Source organism: Danio aesculapii, chromosome 7 (assembly GCF_903798145.1).
Source record: "Danio aesculapii chromosome 7, fDanAes4.1, whole genome shotgun sequence".
Classification (NCBI taxonomy): Eukaryota; Metazoa; Chordata; class Actinopteri; order Cypriniformes; family Danionidae; genus Danio; species Danio aesculapii.
In genome coordinates this window covers 39712144-39725990 of record NC_079441.1, presented here as the reverse complement: position 1 = coordinate 39725990, position 13847 = coordinate 39712144, and the positions used below count along the sequence as shown (strand labels likewise).

At 37.9% G+C, this 13847-nt stretch overlaps 1 long non-coding RNA gene across 2 annotated transcripts in view; it reads left to right on the top strand.

The window, feature by feature from the left end:
- Nucleotides 1-13847, top strand: part of LOC130232177 (uncharacterized) — a 33880-nt gene that overhangs the window by 579 nt on the left and 19454 nt on the right. For both annotated transcript variants that reach the window (XR_008838093.1, XR_008838094.1), the window contains exon 2: nt 494-729. This is a non-coding gene — a long non-coding RNA (uncharacterized LOC130232177). The remainder of the gene's footprint in view (nt 1-493; nt 730-13847) is intronic.

Below are 13847 nucleotides of genomic sequence, written 5' to 3'. Positions count from 1 at the left end.
GTCCCATCAGCCTCTAACCTGAACAACTCGGTTACAGAAGCCAGATGAAGTTAATGTTTTAAAAACAGTCAGATCTTACATAATATTTATTGTGCTTCCTGCGTTATATCAGCACCAACTTTTGTTGTCATTTTGAAAATTTTAAAGTCAAAGGTATGATTTACAGGATTTTGTTTCTTGTAAATATTGTACAGATTTCAAAACTTAAACACCAGGAATGTTTTGATTAATCTGCTATTCTTTATTATAAAGCTGCCAGACACGAAAATCAGTTTTGCCATTTTGGTTCCTTTCAGAATCTTTTAGTCAAAAGTTTTTTAATAGTACAATTTTTTTCATAGTGAGAGGAATATTTTCACACTCTAAAGAAAGTTTTTCCTCTTTAACGAATCAAAAGCTTTAGTGGATGTCAAAGGTTCTTCGTGGAACCATTGAGAGGACCTTTATAATTAAGAGTGTGGTGTACAATTGATTATTTCTCTATCTCTATCAGGTGCTTTTCCATGGTGTACCAGAGTGAGAGAGCAGGAGACAGAGATTAAGCTGGCTCTTCTGCCCAACAGCTTATTTGAGATATTGGAAAAGGCTCTTCCTGTGCACACAAATGCTAAGCTGTCTGTTTGGGAGAAAGATCAGCCTGCAAAAACCCTGTCACCCCTTAAAGTCCACTTCAGTGACAGATTAAGCCATGGTAACCACTGTGTTCCCTGGCCCATAGCAGCGGGTAAGGTATGTGTTTCATTGTCTTATTTTCTCTTGTTTTCACACATTTTCTAGACTGCTCTATCAAAGATGGAGGCTGCTTGTCTTGTGAAATACATTAAGAAGATCAGGGCCCCTGCTGATGGTTTTGTTCAATTGAGCATGACAGATGATTTGTTGTCTTATTTGTTCTAGTCTTGAGGTGAGCAATTTTTTGGACCACGAAAATTTAATAAGTGGCATTAATTGACGATATGTTTTTGACCCATTTAGCTTAATCGTAAATTAAGTCTTCGTCAATTAAGAAAATTACAACAGGATAGCATTAAATCAAGCAGTTTCTCTCATCTAAAATAACTCCAGATGTAGGAAACAGTCGAACCGATCTTACTTTGTGTCCAAATATTATGCCCACCTGGCCACTGGTCACAATTTGTGCAATTAACTACTGGATTATTACTAGGCCCACACGGAATCTCTGCCCACAGATTTCTGCAGATTTCCACAGATTTTTAGCCCATCATTGAGTCTATGTATTTACTTCTGTAAATGTGTAGATTTTAAATTTATTTCAGTAATATTATTAAATAATATGAAAATGTTCATATGATTTATTTATAATACAATTTGTAAAGTAACATTAGTAGATATATTATATGAGAGACGTGCTTTCTTTACCAAATAAGTGCATCTAATTGGATTTGCATTGTAAAAATTAAATGAAAAGTAAAAATTTTATTTATTTTTTATTTGATACATTAAGTTTTTAGCTATGATACTCCTGAAATCATTCCACATAAAACACAGATTTTTTTGTAAAATTCTGCGCAGAAATAGTAAAAAATGTCCGCAGGTTCTGTTTGGCCCTACATATTACCTGCCTATTATTAAGATACTAACTGTTTATTAGTAGATGTAAAGAATGATCTTATTCTGCATCTCTTATCCTACCCTAAACCCAATATTTACTTTACTAACTATTAATAAAGAGCTAATTTGTAGTTTATAAAGCTTGTAATGATAGTTAATGGTTTGTTAACACTATGAATTGGGACCTAATCTAAAGTGTTACCGACTGGCTTTTCATAGGTTTCCACAAAAAGATAAACACTTTATGAACTGACTAACTTATTAGTCATTTAGTTTATTTAATTTGAATTAGTTTCTCATATTTTTATAATTAACCCCCCCCACCCCCTTAATTTATTCTGTTCATTGTTGAACATTTAACTTGACAGTTTAAGTGATTTTACTGACTTTTTAGTAGTTTTAAATAGTATGACAATGATATGCTAACAAGTTATTAAATGTCCAAATATAGTATGACGAGCAATTTATATACAGTAGTGTATCACTCAACTTCAATTGAGTCAAGTGCAGTACTTGAGTTGAAAGTTAAGTCAACTCAAAAAAGCTCTGCAGCAAGTTGCCTTACAATTTTGAGATGTCAACTGCTTTTTACAGTGTAGCTCATTAGGTTTTTTTGCACTGTAATTTAAATGACCAAGACAATATATTGTTTCAAACTACTAAAAGTTCACTTTAAACTTTTCAACATCGAATGTTGTCATAACAGAGATCAAGGTCCTATACACAAAAGCACAAATAAATAGAAAAAAATAAACCCATAAATCACAAATGAACACAAACTAACATTTTGTACAGTGAGAATACTACTTCAATTTCTGCAACAGTTATTACACCTTCAGATTATTAGAAAGTTAATAAATCAGTGTGGCTGACTTTAAAAAAAAATCAGCACAGTCACAGATGCTGTAGTGAAGTGTGATTTTCCTGCTTCTCTCATACAACTGCAATTATAAGCAGTTACGAGATCACTAACCATACTAAAACAATTCTATGGGAGCAGGCATAATGATTACGTAGACGTCATGTTTCAGGTCATTCGGTTACGCAACTGTATGTTTAGCATGAAAAAGCCCCACAAACAAACACAATGTGGTGTAATTCTGGACCTCATACAAGATCATGTGCCGCCCCAATTGACTAATCCTTTGAGAATGACCCTAAGCAGTCGGTGTACAACGAAACGGTCTTAAGGACAAGCATTCTGATGAACACTTAGCCTCGATTTCGGGCAGCTCTTTGTGTTGTTGTGGACTGCAGGGAGTGGAACGTGGGGAATTTCACAATCACGTACCTGAGGTTCCAGCTCAGCTCCGTCTCGGAGTGTGTAAAGAGTTTTTTATTTGCCTCACTCAGCCGCTCCCTCTACTTAAACATAGTCTCAGTGCTCTCAAGGCCAAGGCAAGACAGCCAAGCCCCAGGTCAACCCAACACAGCGGGAGGGAGAGGAGAGTTTTAGAGATGCGCAAATACCTGCTGTTTCAATGTGAACTGAGATTTAGGGGCAAAGGGGGCTAGTGAGCACTAAGGGTAATTAATAAACCCAAGCATTTTCCGTGATAAAAACAAACTGCTCTGTGGAGGAAAAAAGCAGTTTACTGATATTATTAGTACTAAAGGGCACCTATTTTTATGCTGTTTTCAAGATTTAAGTTGAGACTTTTTTAAGACATGTAGCTGTTTATGTTGCATGTGCCTTTAATGCTAGTTCCCCCCTCCCACCGTTCCCATGTGCCTGTCAGAGTGTGTCTCAGTCTCCGCCTCTGCTGCGTCAGATAAACAGCAGAGTGACAGACATGAAGGAAGCAGATCTCACGTAACGTTTGTGAGAAATACTACAGTAAGAATCTTACCAATGATTATTTGATGTATTTGTTGTGGAGTTGCAACGAAGAGTCACACACAATGTCGTTACAAAGTTCACGCACACACACACAGCAGACACACATACACAGCGTGCACGTTTAAATTTGCACGGTTTTTGCACGCAAATGTGTTGGGATACACTTTGCTACTCACTGCTGTATGGATATCCGTTACGTTAATGTACAAAATAAACCGTATTTAATGTCCACAAACTGGGATTGAAGCGTCCTTGTTATAATTGTACTGACATGCGGCTGTGGTAATAAAGACAGTAAAATCGTTGTAATTAATTACAAGCATAAACTTTTTAAAACTAATTCTTGATCACTTTGTATGATGATTGATGATCACAGAGAGCTGAACAGAGCTTTTAATCCCAGCCATACAGGTTACTATGGATGCATGTTAATAAGCGGCTGTCAATCAATTCGGTGGGTGGGAAAGCCGCACTCCTTCATCACGTTGCGGTGAGCATCAAATTGGGAGGGATTTGGATCCTGTTCTAACATCAGGAAATTAAAAAAAAAGAGACTTACTGTGTTTATATCACCTCAATATGACCGTGGACACACTATACCTACTCACAGTTCTGTCCAAACAGCTTACAAAAGATGATTTTCATCATAGGTGCCCTTTAATTATTAACGATTAATAGATGACGGGCCATTGGATTATTAGAAAATAATGCACACCTGTGGTGGTGAGACATGTCAGTGTGAATTATTTTCCAATTGTTCGACTTATACTACAGTTACCACACCTATAGACAATGTACAGTACAAAATTAGTATGCCAAGCCATTTGTCAGGTTTTTGTCCTAAAACCACTGCTATGTGTAAGAATAGTTTCTTACGCGTCTCATCTAAATCCTTTTGTTTTGATTTTTGGCTTTGATTTGAATTAATAAAATAAATGGAACTGTACTGGAGTCAAGACCTGCCTTGAACAAATTAAACAGTGTAAAAATAAATGCACACCTTAAAGATTGTCCGTCAGCCAATCAGAATTTAACAGCCCTTTATAATAATACAATGGATATTATAGGAAGGTTTTGCATTTAGTTGATTGCAGTAACTACTGAAAAGGGGATGTCAAAGGCCCTGTAAAATGGTGATGGACAGGAGAGGAAAATATAATTGCAGGCTTATGCGAAAGTTGAGGATGCAAAATAGCGAGCACATGAGAGTAAACCATCTGCTTCAGCATGCTTTGTTCGATTGCCATTTGACCTGAGGACACAGATACTATCTATTTAATGAACTTAGGGTGCTTGTGGCCTGTGCCATATTACCTAGAGCAACAGTAATTCCTCTGGAAATTTAGTCAACGTTCTACACGGCTGACCACAGTAACCGCCGAAAAGCGAAAGCATCATTAAACACCCAATCACATTCTGCCATAAACATAAGCACCATCCTTCCATTGGAAGTGTTGCCTCCTTCTACCTGAGTGTTCAGAAACATTCCACAGGAACAGTGCGCTGTGATTTCAAAACATTCCCACACTCAGCAGTCTACTGGACAGCTTCCAGGACGTTGCTCACTGAACAACATTACAGCCAATATTTTTCATATTGATTGTAAAATTAATTGTTAACTACATGTGTCTGCACGCTTCAGCTTCTGAGGTGATAGATAGGAATTAGTGTTAAAATAAGTGTTGTAACGTCACCGAAGAGCAAAATGAGCCTAAAGACTGCAGCTGAGGAAAAGGGAGAGAGAATGCAGTAGTTCCTCATCACAGCTTTGTGTAATGACCTCATTCCGGTCGCCAGAGTTTTGTGATCGAGGGCAGCACGACTGTACAGTAAGGAAGCAAACCTGAAATGAAAAGAAGAGGAAAAGATGTGAAAATAAAGCATAGGTTTGTTTAGAGGGCAAAAGGTGAGGATTATGTGGAAAGATGAAATGATGCAAATGTCTCAGCACACCTCTTCATGGGTTTGAATCTGGGGTTTTATCTAGCAGTTTATCAGCATCAGGTTTGATCAGAATAACATGAAGTTCATTTGACCTCCTACATTACAATACATACTAAAGTGCATAATAATTTTTTCAACCGCCCAAGTGTGATTTAGAGATCTGTTTATTTTTAAAAATATGCATCTGGATATATAATAAACAGGATAATGTTCTGTGGTGGCTCTCACAACAAGAAGGTTGCTGGTTTAAATCGCGACTGGACAAGTTGGCATTTCTGTGGACTTTGCATGTTCTACTCGTGTTCGTGTGGGTCTCCTCCCGGTGCTCTGTTTTCCCACAGTCCAAAAACATGCGGTATATGTGAATTGAATAAATTAAATTGGTAGTAGTGTATGTGTGTGAATGAGAGTGTATGAGTGTTTCCCAGTACTGGGTTGCAGCTGGAAGGGCATCTGTTGTGTAAGACATATGCTGGATAAGTTAGCAGTTCATTCCGCTGTGGCAACCCCTGATAAATAAAGGGACTAAGCCGAAGGAAAATAAATGAATGAATAAATGTTATGTGGAAAAAAATAATAAAATATTAACCGATTCATAAAATGATTTACCTTTCTAAATTTAAGGAATTTTTATTACCATGCTAATAAAACAGTTCTTATCACAATAATCAAAGCACTTAAAATACAATTTGTGGAAAACAGTTAACAGAATTTGACGACAGCAATGAGCACAAAACTATTGCAAGTAAAATTTCTAAAGGTTCCGGCAGTCAAAAAAATGTAGGAAGGGAATGAGGAACTTCGCTGAATTACTTCAGCACACCTGCGGAACTAGCCACTTTAGTCTCTCACAGGACATGACTACTAGTCTCTCACAGACATCACTTGTCTCTCGTAAGATTTCACTAATCTTTCACAGGACATCCCTAGTCTTTCACAGACATTACTAGTCTCTCACCGGGCATCACTAGTCTCTCACGGGATATCACTAGTCTCTCACAGACATCACTAACAGGACATCACTAATCTCTAAAAAACATCACTAGTTTCTCACAGGACATCACTAGTCTCTGACAGACATCACAAACAGGGCATAACTAGTCTCTCACAGGACATCCCTAACAGGACATCACCTATCTCTTACGGGACATCACTAGTCTCTCACGAGGCATCACTAGTCTCTCACAGGACATCACTAGTCCTTCATAGGACATCACTACTCTCTTATAGGCATCACTAACAGGACAACACTAATCTCTCACAGGACACTACTAGTCTGTCACAGGACATCACTAATCTCTTATGGGAGATCACTAGTCTCTCACGGGACATCACTAGTCTCTGACAGACATCACTAACAGGACATCACTAGTCTCTCACAGGACATCACTAACAGAACATCACTAGTCTCTCACGGGACATCACTAGTCTCTCACAGGACATCACTAACAGAACATCACTAGTCTCTCACAGGACATCACTAGTCACTTACAGACATCACTAACAGGACATCCCTAATCTCTCACAGACATCACTAACAGGTCATCACTAGTCTCCCGTAGAATTTTACTTGTCTCTCACAGGACATCATTGGTCTCTCGAAGGACATTACTAGACTGACATAGGACATCACTACTAGTCTCTCACAGGACATCACAATTCTCTCACAGACAACACTAACTAATCTCACACAGACATCACTAGTCTCTCACAGACATCACTAACAGGATAGCACTAGTCTCTCGTAGGATTTCTCTAGTCTCTCACAGGACATTGTTGGTCTCTCATAGGATATCACTACTAGTCACTCACAGGTCATCATTATTCTCTCACAGACATCAGTAACAGGACATCACTAGTCTACCACAGGACATCACTAGCCTCTTACTGGACATAACTAGTCTCTCACAGGACATGACTTGTCTCTGACAGACATCACTAACAGGACATCACTAGTCTCTTATGGGACATCAATAGTCTCTCACGGGACATCCTTAGTCTCTCATGAGACATCACTAGTCTTTGACAGACATCACTAACAGAATATCCCTAACCCCCCACGAGACATCACTAGTCTCTTACAGCACATCACTAGTCTCTCACAGGACATCATTAACAGGACATCAAAAGTCTCTCATGGGACATTACTGGTCTCCCACGAGACATCACTAGTCTCTCATAGGACATCACTAGTCTCTGACAGAACATCACTAACAGGACATCACTAGTCTCTCGTAGGATTTCACTAGTCTCTCACAGGACATCACTAGTCTCTCATTGGAAATAACTACTAGTCTCTCACAGGACATTATAAGTCTTTCACAGAACATCACTAACAGGACATCACTAGTCTCTCAACGGGCATCACCAGTCTTACGGGACATTACTAGTCTCTCACAGACAACACTAGTCTCACACAGGACATCACAGTCTTTCACAGTACATCACTAGTCTCTCGTAGGATTTTATTAGTCTCTCACAGGCCATCACTAGTCTCTTATGGGACATCACTTTTAGTCTCTCACAGAACATCACTAGTCTCTCACGGCACATAACTTCTTGTCTCTCATGGTACATCACTAGTCTCTCACAGGACATCATTACTAGTCTCTCACGGGACATTACTAGTATCTTACTGGGCAATACTAGTCTCTCACAGACATCGCAATTCTCTCTCAAGATTTCACTAGTTTCTCACTATTCTCTCAAAGGACATCCCCAGTCTCTCAAAGACACCACTAGTCTCTCACAGGACTTCACTAGTCTCTCACAAGACATCACGAGTGTCTCATAGGACATCACTACTAGTCTCTCACGGGACATCACTAGTCTCTCACGGGACATCACTAGTCTCTCACGGAACATCACTAGTCTCTCACGGGACATCACTAGTCTCTCACAGGACATCACTAATCTCTCACTGACATCACCAGTCTCTCACAGGACATCACTAGTCTCTCACAGGAAATCACTACTAGTCTTTCAAAAACATCACTAGTCTCACACAGGACATCACTAGTCTCTCACGGGACATCACTAATCTTTCACAGGACATCACTAGTCTCTCACAGGACATCACTAGTCTCTCGAAGGACATCACTAGTCTTTTACAGGAAATCACTACTAGTCTTTCAAAAACATCACTTGTCTCACACAGGACATCACTAGTCTCTCACGGGACATCATTACTAGTCTCTCACGGGACATCCCTAGTCTCTCACAGGACATCACCAGTCTCTCACGGGACATCACTAGTCTCTCACGGGACATCACCAGTCTCTCACGGGACATCACTAGTCTCTCACGGGACATCCCTAGTCTCTCACAGGACATCACTAGTCTCTCACGGGACATCCCTAGTCTCTCACAGGACATCACTAGTCTCTCACGGGACATCCCTAGTCTCTCACAGGACATCACTAGTCTCTCACGGGACATCACTAGTCTCTCACAGGACATCACTAGTCTCTCACGGGTCACGGGACATCACTAGTCTCTCACGGGACATCACTAGTCTCTCACGGGACATCACTAGTTTCTCACAGACAACACTAACAGGACATTACTAGTCTCTCACGGAACATCCCTAGTCTCTCAGAGGACATCACAGGTCTCTCAAAGACAACACTAACAGAGCATTCCTAGTCTCTCAAAGATATCACTAACAGAACATCACCAGTCTGTCATAGGATTTCACTAGTCTCTCACAAAACATCATTGCTCTCTCACTGGTCTCTCTCAGAGGACATCACTACTAGTCTTCCATAGGATTTCACTTGTCTCTCACAGACATCACTAACAGGACATCACTTGTCTCTCACAGGACATTATTATTCTTTCACCGATATCACTAGTCTCTCACAGAGATCGCTAACAGGACATCACTAGTTTCTCACAGACAACAAACTCAATGTTTACCAAAATCAAAAATAATCAAAATAGTCAAAAAAATTATATTTGCTGTCATAACTAAAGTGAAAACTACTTTTGTAGTACTTGTGAGTTATTGCAGAAGTTTGTCACAATATATGGTTATCACCATATTGACCTAAGATGAAAAAAAGATTATTTAAAACACTTTTTGTACTGCTTTATTGCATTCACATGTTTAGAGTACATAGATGCTTTAAGCTAATTATATTGCAAAATGATGATAAAGTACAACGGGTAACACTAAAGTCTCATTAGTAAATGTTAGCTAATGAATTAAAATCAGAAGTGAGAAATAACTGACATGGCATTTGACATTGACTAAAAAATAAACATAACCCAAGATTAAAAAAAATGCTTTTGTAGCTGTCATTACATTGACTTTAGTTAAATTATCTGATGTTTCCACGGAACCTTACTGTATGGAGTTAACTAACAATTGGCCTGCATTATAGTCACTAGATGCTTAACTTAGTAGGCCAGAATAATGTATTAATGTTAATAAACAATAATCTAAATATTGTTAAAACACTCAAAATTTTTAAATGATAAATAATTACTCAGTGTTTTAAATTGTCCAGAATATTGACATTGTTCATGGTTTTTATCATAATATATTAAATTACTGAAAATCAACATACGGTATGTCTAAAACACACAGATCCAGCTGCAGTGTTAATTGTCTGTTGAGATTCTTTACAATATCACGTCTTCTCGTGTATTTGTTGTCCTTTTGTGGATGTCTAGTGTTTTTGGAGGACTTGCGTTAGTGACATTGTAAAGATGCTATTTTCTAGAAATCACAGAATCAGAATGACCAGCTTTCCTTGCTATGACTGAAAGGGGGCTCCATTTGGAAAACCCATTGTTAAAGGACTGAAATTGTAGGTTTTTTCTATTTTTAATCTCCATTATAATTTTAATCTTCACACTTGAGCTTTTGGTCCTGTTACTACTATTTGGGTTTTTATTTTGGTATAACAATGGATCATTGCTGCACAATGTCATGTACTTATGTGATAATCAGAATAGTTTAAACCAAAAAAGCAAATAAGAAAATAACCAAGCCCTAAATCCCAGGAATAGCCTAAAACAAATGATTGAGAAAGTGTGCATTTGTGAGTTTATTTAACATCCTCACCTTGTTTTACATGCTCTAAAGCTCAGATGTCTTGTAGTAGCTTCAAAAGCAAAATCAGCTTTCCAAAATCTATTTATGAAGCTCAATAAACTCCAGACAAACTTGCTTTAAGAGATGGTTTAGACATGTTTCTGTGTGTTTTATATTAGGTATTTGTTCAAGGCTTAGATTCTGCTAATAACCACACAGAGCAAAGACATTTGTCAGTTTAATGGAACATCTAAGGCCAGTTTTAACGTTCTCAACTATCCCGAATCTCAAGAAAACACTTCTGTAAACTAAAACAGATTTTTATTCAGAAGTTACACCTGACTTTTTCAGTTTAGAGGGCCAACTTAATCTGTTTACAATGTAGGCTAATAAATAATAGTTTCCTGTAGATGAGTATCATATTAGAAGCATTTGAAAGGTGTGGTTCAGATCTGTGGAATTTTCCCAGAACAAGAAGGGGGGATTACTGTATAGACAGATAGACAAACCTGCACTAGCCCTTCCAGGTGTGTCCTTAAAGTGGAAATAAAAAAATACTTAAAACCTATTGTTAACCAACAGCAATATACAATTCAATGCATGTTAAACACTCAGTATCTGAGACTGAAAACACCTTACATACTGATGTGTCTCGTCGTTCAGCTTATTGCTTCTTCAGAAAGCCTAATAAGGGCAGTTGGTTTAGTATGTGGCAGAAGTTCAGTAGACAGGCACATGACACATGCTTGTAAAGCTTGCACCAGGTTGAGAGGTGGTACATTTTTCCTCTCTGTATTCTATTTATTTGATTTGGTTAGTCCCTGTTTGGTCAGTCCCATATTGCCTATGGCATGAGTAGCACTTTAAAGTTGGTCACTATAGTCTACAGCTGTAGCAGATACAGCAACACATCATCTAAACTCTTTTAGACATTACGTAATTAACATTTATCACACATGTAGACAGTTTTGAGGATTTTGATTCATGAAAGGATACTAAGACCCCTGTTATTTTAATATGTATTTGTCTTAGTTTTAATCATTTTGTTTGCTGAATTCATGCACAAATAAATATCAGTAACCATGAAATTATGTCAACACAAACCTAATAACATTTTTTCTTCCATGATGGGTAAGGGCCGATTGAGTAAATTTGGCCAGGACACCAGGGTTACACTCCTACTCTTAAAGAGAAGTGCATTGGGATTTTTAATGACCACAGAGAGTCAGGACCTCGGTTTAACTTCTCATCCGAAAGACAGTGCTCACTGACAGTACCACGTTTACCCTTCACTTTACTGGGGTATTAGGACCCACACAGACCGCAGGTTGAGTGTCCCCTGATGGCCTCACTTCCACCACTTCCAACAGAAACCTAGTTTTCCCATGTGGTTTCCCATCCAGATATTGACCAGGCTCAGCCCTGCTTAGCTTCAGTGAGTAAATGGTCTTGGGCTGCAGGGTGATATGGCTGTGTAGACTGGCACATGACTGTAATGACTGTAAGACTGCATGAATATGAGATTTTATGCACACTTATGACAACTGTCATTAAGCGTCATTTTCTCATTATGTCATTTTAAATGGTAAGGTGACATTAGCTGGGTCTCATTTCAGTGGCTGCATCCTCTGAAGGATGCATTGGAAGAGCACTGCGTCATCGCGGCGTAATGAAGGCTGTCTCATTTCTAAAAAATTTGAAGGCGTCTTCAAATACAACCTCAAAATGCGTCCTTCATATAAACACATGTTAAAGAAACAAACAAGAGTATATAACGTCTTACTAAAAGTGATTTTATAGACAGTTTACATTTTCATGTATACATGTATGGATCAAAGGGAATATATTTCCAGTATTTTGTAAACCTGTAGATCGCTTAATAGAAGTTTTAAAATCACAAAAAAAAAGTCATTACAAAATTAATTACCGCTCATTAATGGCAGCTGTTACTGTTGCTATGTGACAAAATCTGACCTCTGTAGGCTAGATTGCTCTGTGTGGACTTCGAAGGACACACCTTTGAAGTCTACATGCTTTGGAGGATGCAGCCTCTGAAATGATACAGAGCCATAGTTTGAGATGTCTTTGATGACAACTTGACATCACCAAGACAACATTACTAATAAAATAACAACAACATAACATAATGGCAATTATGTTTATGACAGATTTATGACAAGTTATGTTGCCTTGGTAATGTTAAGCTGTCATGACAAAGACGCAGTTTTCTTGTTTTTGTAATGTCAAGTTGTTAATGCAAAGACAAATACAGGTTATGATGTACTTGGTTATGTTAAACTGTCATGACAAACACGTCTCAAACAGCATCACACTTACATATAAAATTACAACTGAGCAAATGACACTTAATGACAGTGGTCATGTCATGAATATTATTCAATTCATGTTTATTTATATAGCGCTTTTATATTAGATTGTGTCAAAGCAGCTTAACATAAAAGTTCTAGTAAATTGAAACTGTGTCAGTGTCAGTGACTTGAAGTTCAGTTAAGTTCAGTTGAGAGTGATTTTTCACTGCTGAAAGTCCAAACACTGATACACAGCTCCGCAAGTCCCGAACCAAAAATACTCCATTCAAGTAAATCGTTACCCTTTTTAACATATAAAAGTGCATTTGTTCACTTTTCTCAATGATGCAACTTCAGAGAATGTAGTGAAAAACATCAAGTCCCCTATGAATAATCAAAAATACGAAATATGAAAAAAAAAACATATATAAATTTCTTACACAAAGTAACTTACGAAGATATATTGCATAAAACATAATTTTGAAGTAGAAATACTGAAGTGTCCTGTAATGTCCTGTAAAACGTACTCCAATAATCTGAGCTTCAAAAATAGATTTATATATACCCACTAAAAATGAGCACTGAAGCTAAATCACAAGGAACATTTAGGTGTTCAATCACTCTTAAACCAAATGACTTCCTAATACGTAAAGCAGTAAGCATGATGTTGGCAGGCAGTTTGATCTGTATGTCTACACAGGTCGGGAAAGCACCTCAACCTTTATCTTTATGACTGTAACTCAGTGTCTGACTGGAAGGGGGTGGGGCGATTTAAAGCACTTCTACTGTAGACTAATGTAAGCCATAAACGTGAAGACCAACCTCACAAAACTAGAGATCACAGAGAAAACAGACAGGTGTGAGGGGATATGAAAGGCATTGAAGGGGTCGAAGAACACAAACATACATGTATGTATTCTAAAAAATAATAGTCCAAAAGTGATGCAATAGGAACAATAGGAAAGCCTCTGAGTGAACATACTGTATTGTAAAGTATATTCTGAAAAATCTAAATAAATCTTTTCCGCTATAAAGACGCTTTTGTGCACCAATATAAAAATAAAAATACTTAAGTCCACAGAGGGCAGAAATTCAAAAGGCCATCATATGTCATCAAATTTCATTTATTTACACTGATATA